Here is a 10429-nt window from a genome sequence, read left to right as displayed (position 1 = left end):
TGGGGCATCCATCCCCTCACACATTTATCCTTTGAGTTACAAGCAATCCAGTGACATTCTTTAAGTTATTTAAAAATACACAATTAAGACGGTGCTGCATGTTTATATGTGGGATACACATCCTCATGCTGATACTTTGCCTCATGCCAGGTGGTTTAATCAGCAGCTTTGACAGAGTTACACAGTTACCTGCAGTGAGACTCCAGTAATACTTTTAGAAACCAACCCACCATGAGCTCTTGCTGTGTAGGTATTTAAATAATTAAAAACATTCCTTTATCAAAGGAGTCTCCTTCTGACAGTGGAATCCATAACTTTTGCAGTTTTTCAAACCATTTAGATCAAAGAGATGGTTGTGTTTTGTGCAGCACCATCAATTTTTTTTTTTAATGAGACCAAACTTTGTTCAAAACTTCATGGGTTCAGAATCTTAATAATTTTAGATTGGGGTACCCAGCTTCGCATGAGGATATGTAAAGTCTTCTTCCAAGAGAAATGAATGCTATAACTGGGCTACATAAGGAGATGTTCATATTTATTTCTTTGGATCTTGACAGGTTGTGTTTGTTTACGCAGGAAGTTGCAGCAGTTGGTTTCAGGCTGAAATCTCTGAAGATCAGTGAGGAGGGAAACAGAAGGGCCTGAATGCGCGTGTGCACGTGCATACACACACATGATCATCAGGTCTTACTCATTGTAGAGGAAACACAAACAGCCTCAAGAAAGGCCCTGAGAGTTAAGATGGGACACATCTGGAGGGGAAGGTCAAGAGAGGACATGACGCCCAAGTTGGGGAAATATCACTCTCTGAGCATCATTTTATTATTAAAAAGTTTTTTTAATGACAGCCCTCTACAACAGCAATAGCTTCTGAGATTCAGGCTACTGAAATTCACCCAGACAGGTCCAGATGGTCCGAAGCGCTTTCAGAAGGAAAGGCCCTGCTGTGGGGTTTAGAGACGCTACTGATGAGATTAACATGCCTCCAGAGATATGAGAAGGAGCAGGCATCATCTTGTTAACGTCTTGTGGCTGGATTGTCACTCATGGTGAGAACTGGATGATATGGTGAATAACGAGTGTTGTCATGGTAACAGAAAAAAGGAGGTCACCAGGGAACCCGGAGAAGGAAGCCTCTGTCCAGCACACTAAGGAACTCCAATTTGAGTGGCAAGTTGTTCCTGCCCAGGGCAAAATATCCAACTGGATGAAGATCTCAACTCTTTGCATTCTAATCTTCCATTCTCCAACCAAAACTTATAAGGAAAGGCATGTCCTGGCCAGTGGGCCAAGTGTTCCCCTCTCCACTGCAAACACATCAGCACGTAAGTCAATTTTCTCAAGTTTGGGCATTCCCCCAACTCCAGTACCTCTGAGTGAACCGATCAGAGCAATGTTTTGAACCCAAAGATATAACCTGAGGCCCAGCTTCTAGGCCTCAGTGACTCCATGACCTCAGCTGTTCATAAGGCCCCAGCTGACCCGAGGGGATGCTGGGTCTGACTCCTGCCACCTTGAATGCCCGGGGAGGGACATAGTATAAAGCCCCCTAGGTTGCTTCAGTTAACAATCAGTTGTCCACTTTGTGCCTTTTCTGACCTTGCATTTCAGCTTTCGGCCTTGGTACCATAGACGCCCCACCTTCGTTAGTCTGAATTCCTGCTCACCTTTATGGGGCACTGTACTGTGAAGCTTTTCACATTCATCATTTCATTTGACCAAAATAACAAGCTTGAGCAGTAGGTAGTATTACTGTCCCCATTTCATGAATGAGAAAAAGGAGGCTCAGAGAAGCAAGGTGACTTACGCATGATCACTTACTTGTACCCAGACATTCTGGCTTGATTTCTATATGACATGTTAGTCATATCCTTAAATCACTGATACACAAACAATTTTTAGCCTCATATTCCTGTGAAAATGTTTCTGTATTACAAACATAGGTATGTTTATTTATCTATGAATTGTAAAATCGATGACAATGTTAGTGTATTGACTGCAGTATAGAAGATACAATAAAACACGTTTTAAACAGATAAGAAAAAATGAAATAAATGATGTTTTAAAGATAACTCTATTAATTAAAAAATTATTTTTGCTTTTGCTTCAATTATAAGTAATGTTCATTTTTAGGGATGTGATAGTTAAAATGTCAGTGTTTATGAAAATCTTGGTTTAACACTTTGTAATGTAATGATTTTCAAGTTTCGTCCTCAATTTAATACATTTTGATTTTTTAACTTTTTTTTTTTTTTTTGAGACGGAGTCTCGCTCTGTCGCCCAGGCTGGAGTGCAGTGGCCGGATCTCAGCTCACTGCAAGCTCCGCCTCCCGGGTTTACGCCATTCTCCCGCCTCAGCCTCCCGAGTAGCTGGGACTACAGGCGCCCGCCACCTCGCCCGGCTAGTTTTTGTATTTTTTTTTAGTAGAGACGGGGTTTCACCATGTTAGCCAGGATGGTCTCGATCTCCTGACCTCGTGATCCACCCGTCTCGGCCTCCCAAAGTGCTGGGATTACAGGCTTGAGCCACCGCGCCCGGCCTTTTTTTTTTTTTGAGACAGAGTCTCACTCCATCACCCAGGCTGGAGTGCAGGGGCATGATTTCGACTCACTGCAACCTCTGCCTCCCAGGTTCAAGAGATTCTCCTGCCTCAGCCTCCTGAGTAGCTGGGATTATAGCTGCCACCACGCCTTGCTAATTTTTGTATTTTTAGTAGAGATGTGGTTTCACCATATTGGCCAGGCTGGTCTCGAACTCCTGACCTCGAGTGACCTGTCTGCCTTGGCCTCCCAAACTGCTAGGTTTACATGCAAGAGTCACCACGCCCAGCCTAAAAATTATCTTTTTATTTTGGAATAATTTTAGATTTATAAAAAGTTATAGGCTGGGCACAGTGGCTCGTGCTGTAATCTCAGCACTCTGGCAGGCCGAGGTAGGAGGATCACTTGAGTCTAAGAGTTCAAGACCAGCCTGGGCAACACGTCCAGACTCTGTCTCTACCAAAAAAAAAAAAAAAAATTGCCAGGCATGGTGGTGCATGCCTGTAGTCCCAACTACATGGGAGGCTAAGGTGGGAGGATGGCTTCAGCCCAGGAGGTCGAGGCTGCAATGAGCCATATTCACGCCAGCCTGGGTAACAGAGCAAGATCCTGTCTTAAAGAAACAAAGAACTTGTAAAGATAGTACAGACTTGTGTATATACCACTCCCCTCGTTTCTCCATTGTTAACACCTTACATGGTACGTTTGTCAAAACTTAAGAAATTGACATTGTTGCGTTATTTTCAGCTAAACTCCAGACTTATTTGGATTTCATCACTTTGTCATTAATGTCCTCTTTCTGTTCCAGGAACCTACCAAGGGTCCTAAATTGCATTTAGCTGTCATCTCTCTTCAGTCTGCTCTGGTCTGTAAGTTTCTCAGTCTTTCTTTGTTATTTATGACTTTGGCAGTCTTGAGAAGTATTAACCAAATATCCTGTAAAATGCCCTTCAATCTGTGTTTGTCTGATTTTTTCTCATGATTATGGTTATTTTTAATAATTTTAAAGAATATTTAAATAATTTCTATTTAAAGAATAGCACAGAGGTCAAGAGCCCTTCCCACTATGTTATATCGGGGGTACGTGATAGCCATATGCTGTCATAGAGGATGTTAGCTGTCACTTGGTTAAGATATTATTTGTCAGGCTTCTTCACTGAGGAGCTGCTGTTTTCCCCTTTTGCTACCCTATTGTTTGGAAGCAAGTCACTATGTGCAGCCCACTTTCATGGCAGGGGACAGGGAGTTGAGAATTAAGTTCTACCCCCTAGAGAAGGAGTATCTACATACATTGTTTGAAATTCTGTAAAGGTTTGTCTCTCCCTTTTTAAAATTTATTTATCCGATCATTGACTCATGAATATTTATTTTATAATTTGGGTTATAATCCTATACTACAGTATTTTTTTTTTGCTCAAAAATTACTAGCTTTGGCCATTGTAAATTCTTTTATTTTTAAAATTTATTTATTTATTTATTTATTTATTTATTTGCATTCATGAGATCCCTTCCCCTTGAATCTGAGTTGGGATTTTGTTTTTCTATAGGTTTTTGGGGAACAGGTGGTCTTTGGTTACATGAGTAAGTTCTTTAGTGGTGATTTGTGAGATTTTGGTGCACCCGTCAACTGAGCAGCATACACTGCACCCAATTTGTAGTCTTTTATCCCTCACTCATTTCCCACCCTTTCCCCCTGAATACCCTTGCGTCCCTGGCCGTTGTGAATTCTTTCAGATTGGCTCCTGTGTCCCTTTGACTTGCTACCATCCTTTTGTGGTTTGGGGGGACAGTTTCATGCTTTCAGGTATTACAAGATGCTCCTGGTTCATCTTATATTTTCTTTGCCCCAGTCCTGGAATCAACCATTTCTTCTAGGAGTCCTGGTTTCTTTAGTAAGAGAATGGTATTTAGAGACCAAGATCTAAGCACTGGGTATGTTTATTGCTATTGGGGTGTCATTGCTTCTAGCCTCATTCAGTGGACAGGATTAAGATAGGCATGTACACTAACTTATGTATTCACATAACACTTGGTTTTTAATGGACTACATAGAAAACCATTTCTTACAATGATAAATAGACATGAATAGAAGAATTGCATGATGGCTAAACTTTCTGAAACATCATACTTAATTTTTAATTGGATCCAGCAGTTATGCAAAGCTCTTTTGTTCAAATTCAGCTATTCCCTAATATTAGTCAGTTGGATCTTGCAAATTAATGAAAAAGTGTTGCATTTCTGTATTGTGGATTCAAAACCATTGAAATTTTTAAAATAGAAGATTTTTTAAAGCTAGAAATTATCTTCTCAAGTTTTTAAAATATGCAGATATTAGAGGCTTTATATAGATGTCACACACTATTTTTGACAACAAAACTCTATGATTTTGGAAATATTTCCATTCATCCAGTTTCATACTGTATAGCATTAATTCCATTCAGATCATATTTACTTTCTCACTCATTGTGAGCATATCACCTCTATTGGAAAGTGACAGAGTTTATTTTTATATGTTTATTTATTTTTTATTGTCATAAAATATACATCACATAAAAGTTACTGTTTTAATCATTTTTTAGTGTACAGTTAGGTGGCATTAGGTGTATTCATGTTGTACAGCCACCACCATCAGCCATCTTCAGAATGTTTTCATCTTATAAACCTAAAAACCTATAGTTAAAAAATAACTTAATGTTCCTCTCTCCCCACAAACCCTGGTAACCACTATTCCACTTTCTGTTTCTATGAAGTTGACTACTCTAGGTACCTAATGTAAGAAATATAATATTAATATAATCAGAAATCTTTATTTTTTCTTCTCATATACCAATGGACCCCTGCTCTAAACAGCACAGGAAGTAGTGAGGGTTGGGGAGTCGGGGGGCCTGAATCCTATCTTTTGTTTGCATGTCCTGCTCTCTCCACGCTTGACAGTTGTCTCTAACCACTCTGGGTGACAGAGTGAGTCCAGGCCCCTCTCTCCTGAGTGCTCTGCTGTCCCCCTGGTTGGCTGTGCCACTGACTCCCATTAATCACTCGGGTTAACCCCTTACTATTTCAAGTCCTCAGCCCAAGACACCTGGCTGAGAGTTCATCCGTTTTCTTTGTTTTCTCATAAGCAAATACAGCAGAAGGCTCTGAGGTCCTGGAGCACCTCTGTCAGGACTTAGAGTAAAAATTTGCTCAGTGAAATTGCTCTGGCCAGGAGCAGTGACTCACACCTGTAATGCCAGCACTTTGGGAGGCCAAGTGGGGTAGATTGCTTGAGACCAGGAGTTCGAGACCTGCCTGGGCAACATGGCCAAACCCCATTTTAAAATAATAATCATAATACATTTTTAAAAAGAGAAAAAAGTTGCTCCTGGGCTCAGGACCTCCTGTCATGTTGAGAAACATTCAAAAATTGCTAAAAGTTCTTGAGATTAATTGATGTAGGTAGAAAAGTTCCTGCAGAGACCTAGATATCAGGACTTTGGCTGGCTATACATGTGACAAAACAATTACCAGCCATTCTCACTGCTTTCTTATGAAGCTCATTAGCCATAACACACATAGAAAACTGCATGGTCTGTGTGTGCAGCTATGTGTATGTGTTCAACTAGGAGTTAGAATTGGAACAGACTTGGAATTATTCTGTTGTCATCCATCTAGGCCTTCTTTTGCTTCATTCGAAAAGACAACCATAGTTAGATAGTTTAGTGCAAGTAAATTTATTTAAACTGTCAGGTAACCCATTTATTCATGCTGGAGTTTCCTCAAGCACTCCTGGTATTGTTTTTGTTTGTTTGTTTGTTTGTTTGTTTGTGATAGGGTCTGCCAGGACACAGATCAGCACCCATTTCCCCCCAGATCAACACTGACACTATTCTGGCTGAAAAAGATTTTTTTTTTTTTAATTTCAACTTACTCATTTGGCAGAAACACCATGCTTCTGTGCCAATCAAAATAGAAAAGAGAGAAGGGGGCATATGAAAAGAAGGGGAGAACTGTTTTCTAATTAACCTAGATATACATATTAGCACTTCATTTTTTACCCCTGTAACAGCCTTGTGCCCCACAAATGGATATGGGGGCTGCGATTGAAAAATGTAAGCCTTTCGATATCATGAAAAAAACTGTTGAAGTGAAAGAAAGTATAAAAGAAGTTGGGATCTTCATCACTGCTCTGTCCTACAAATGTGCTCCAGTGGATTAAACACTACACTGATGCACACAAATCTTTCTTATCAAGAACTTTTCTCAATAATAAAGCCGAATTTCCAAAACTGTTATTACCTATGTGCAAATGGTTTCCCCATGGTTTTTTCCAACAAAAGTAACCTCCAGCAATGCAAGGAATATATCACAAGTATGGACCTGCCTGCTGTTCACACATTCAGCACTGGGCCCATGTCCGTGATGCACATAAGCAAAGAGCTAGGAGATGGCCAAGGCAGGACAGTGGTTTCAGGCTGGGGAGGATGGAGTGTGCAAGGTGGGGCTTGAAAAAAGGATGGTGGGGCCGGGCGCGGTGGCTCAAGCCTGTAATCCCAGCACTTTGGGAGGTCGAGACGGGCGGATCACAAGGTCAGGAGATCGAGACCATCCTGGCTAACACGGTGAAACCCCGTCTCTACTAAAAATACAAAAAACTAGCCGGGCGAGGTGGTGGCGCCTGTAGTCCCAGCTACTCGGGAGGCTGAGGCAGGAGAATGGCATGAACCCGGGAGGCGGAGCTTGCAGTGAGCTGAGATCTGGCCACTGCACTCCAGCCTGGGTGACAGAGCGAGACTCCGTCTCAAAAAAAAAAAAGAATAAAGGATGGTGGGCCGGGCGCGGTGGCTCAAGCCTGTAATCCCAGCACTTTGGGAGGCCGAGATGGGCGGATCACGAGGTCAGGAGATCAAGACCATGCTGGCTAACACGGTGAAACCCCATCTCTACTAAAAAATACAAAAAACTAGCCGGGCGACGTGGCGGGCACCTGTAGTCCCAGCTACTCGGGAGGCTGAGGCAGGAGAATGGCATAAACCGGGAGGCGGAGCTTGCAGTGAGCTGAGATCTGGCCACTGCACTCCAGCCTGGGTGACAGAGCGAGACTCCGTCTCAAAAAAAAAAAAAAAAAAAAAAAGAATAAAGGATGGTGGGGCGGGCGCGGTGGCTCAAGCCTGTAATCCCAGCACTTTGGGAGGCCGAGATGGGCGGATCACGAGGTCAGGAGATCAAGACCATGCTGGCTAACACGGTGAAACCCCATCTCTACTAAAAAATACAAAAAACTAGCCGGGCGACGTGGCGGGCACCTGTAGTCCCAGCTACTCGGGAGGCTGAGGCAGGAGAATGGCATAAACCCGGGAGGCGGAGCTTGCAGTGAGCTGAGACCCGGCCACTGCACTCCAGCCTGGGCAGCAGAGCGAGACTCTGTCTCAAAAAAAAAAACAAAAAAGAAAGAAAAAAGGATGGTGAAGGGAGGGCATTCAAGGCTGAAGAAATGGTGCCTGTAATCTGAGTGCTTTGGGAGACCAAGGGAGGAGGATCACTTGAGTCCAGGAGTTCAAGAGCAACCTGGGCAACATAGCGACATCCCATCTCTACAAAAAATTTTTTAAAATAGCCATGCATAGGGCCAGGCACAGTGGCTCACTCCTGTAATCCCAACACTTTTAGAGGCTGAGGCAGGTGGATCACTTGAGGTCAGGAGTTCCAGACCAGCCTGGCCAACATGGTGAAACCTCCTCTCTACTAAAAATACAAAAATTAGCCAGGCATGGTGGCTAATGCCTGTAATCCCAGCTACTTGGGAGGCTGAGGCAGGAGAATTGCTTAAACCCAGGAGGTGGAGGTTGCAGTGAGCCGAGATCGTACCACTGCACTCTAGCCTGGGCGACAGAGTGAGACTCCGTCTCAAAAAAAAAAAAAAGACAGAAAAGAAAAGAAATCCACCATTCTTGGCCAAAGATTGTCATGTGACCCTATTTGAGGTAGTAGGAAGCACGGGAAGGTTTACTAGAGTCTTCAGAGAGAGCTTCTGGAAAACCCGGCTGGTATCAGCGAAATGGGAAAGCCAGGAGGAAACAACAGAATTGGATGAGAAAAGGTCATTTTCGATATGATGACTTTTATTCTTCCTTTCGGTAAGTGTTGGGTGTCTATCATGTGCTGGACACCATGTTCCTGCTCTCGGGGACACACAGACCAGTGGGGAGACTGACATGTAAAGAGATAATAGCAATACAACCAGCAAGGGAAATGTACTGTGTTGTGTGCACAGGGTACTGTGAAAGGATCCGTAAGTGACAGGGTCAGGGAAAGCTTCTGCATCGGTTACCCCCTAAGAGAAACCCCAAAGTGGGGTGAGGTGGGAAGGGAAGAATGGGAATTGCAGGCACATGGGACTGCCCAAGCCGATGCATATGGCACCCCCCACCAGAGCCACATAAGGAGCTGAGATGTTGAGGAGAGACTCTTACCCAAGCCTTCATCTGCAGGCACAAAGTGGAATGGGGTGAGTGGTCACCCTTGGCAATGTGACCAACGTAAGTGTATGTGCTAATACCGCCGACCCTTGAACAAGACAGGCTTGCACTGTGGAGGTCCACCTATATGTGGACTTTCTTCTGCCACTGCCACTCCTGAGACAGCAAGACCAACTCCTTGTCCTTCTCCTCTTCCTCCTCAACCTACTCAATATGAAGATGACGAGAATGAGGACCTTTATGAGGGTCCACTTCCACTTAATGAATAGTAAATGTATTCTCTCTTCCTTGTGGTTTTCTTAATCACATTTTCTTTTCTCTAGCTTACTTTATTGTACAAATACAGTATGTAATACATATACAAAATATGTGTTAATAGACTGTTTATGTTATTGGTAAGGCTTCCATCAACTGTAGGCTATGAGTAGTTAAGTTTTGGGGAGTCAGAAGGTATACTCAAATTTTTTACTGTGCCAGGGGTCGGCGCCCCTAATATCTGAGTTGTTCAAGAGTCAACTGTAATTCTCACCTCCCAAATCACATGCATCTTGTCTCAGGGAAGGGAGGCGTAGGTGAAAGAATAGACATAACTACTCTTTGCTGAGTTCCTACTACATTTCAAGAACTGTCTTAGTGGCTGGGCACAGTGGCTCACGCCTGTAGTTCCAGCACTTCGGGAGGCTAAGGTGGGCAGATTGCTTGAAGTCAGGAGTTCGAGGCCAGCCTGGGGAACATGACAAAACTTCACCTCTACAAAAAATACAAAAATGCCGGGCGCGGTGGCTCAAGCCTGTAATCCCAGCACTTTGGGAGGCCGAGGCGGGCGGATCACGAGGTCAGGAGATCGAGACCCTCCTGGTTAACACGGTGAAACCCCGTCTCTACTAAAAATACAAAAAACTAGCCGGGCGCGGTGGCGGGCGCCTGTAGTCCCAGCTACTCGGAGGCTGAGGCGGGAGAATGGCGGGAACCCGGGAGGCGGAGCTTGCAGTGAGCCGAGATCGCCCCACGGCACTCCAGCCTGGGCGACACAGCGAGACTCCGTCTCAAAAAAAAAAAAAAAAATACAAAAATTAGCCAGGCGTGGTGATGTGCACTTGTGGTCCCAGCTACGCGTGAGGCTGAGGCAGAAGGATTGCTTGAGCTCAGGAGGGTAAGGCTGCAGTGAGCCATGATTGGATCACTGCACTCCAGCCTGAGTGACAGAACAAAACTCTGTCTCAAAAAAAAACAAAAAAACAAAAAAAAAAACCTGTTAGATGTTGTCTCAATAATCATAACAATTCTCATGCTAAAGAAGATACATTTGAAATTCTGATAGGTTCTATGATTTTCCTAAGGGCATACAGCTAGCAAGTGGTGGGGCAGGGATTTTCAGATTATTCCGGCTCCAAAGCTCAAGTCTACACTTCATTTTGCTTGTGTTGAATCAG

The 10429-nt window shown here is 43.5% G+C and overlaps 1 long non-coding RNA gene across 1 annotated transcript; it reads left to right on the top strand.

The window, feature by feature from the left end:
• Positions 1 to 671: 671 nt before the first annotated feature.
• On the top strand, positions 672 to 9283 carry LOC117063859. The gene is made up of 3 exons (XR_004429128.1): positions 672 to 1325; positions 3350 to 3410; positions 9009 to 9283. It is a non-coding gene; the product is annotated as an uncharacterized LOC117063859 (long non-coding RNA).
• Positions 9284 to 10429: the final 1146 nt, after the last annotated feature.

Source organism: Trachypithecus francoisi, unplaced genomic scaffold, assembly GCF_009764315.1.
Source record: "Trachypithecus francoisi isolate TF-2019V2 unplaced genomic scaffold, Tfra_2.0 Lachesis_group19, whole genome shotgun sequence".
In the NCBI taxonomy this organism is placed as follows: Eukaryota; Metazoa; Chordata; class Mammalia; order Primates; family Cercopithecidae; genus Trachypithecus; species Trachypithecus francoisi.
The sequence above is the reverse complement of the archived record's forward strand: the minus strand, read 5'-3'. Positions and strand labels throughout refer to the sequence as shown.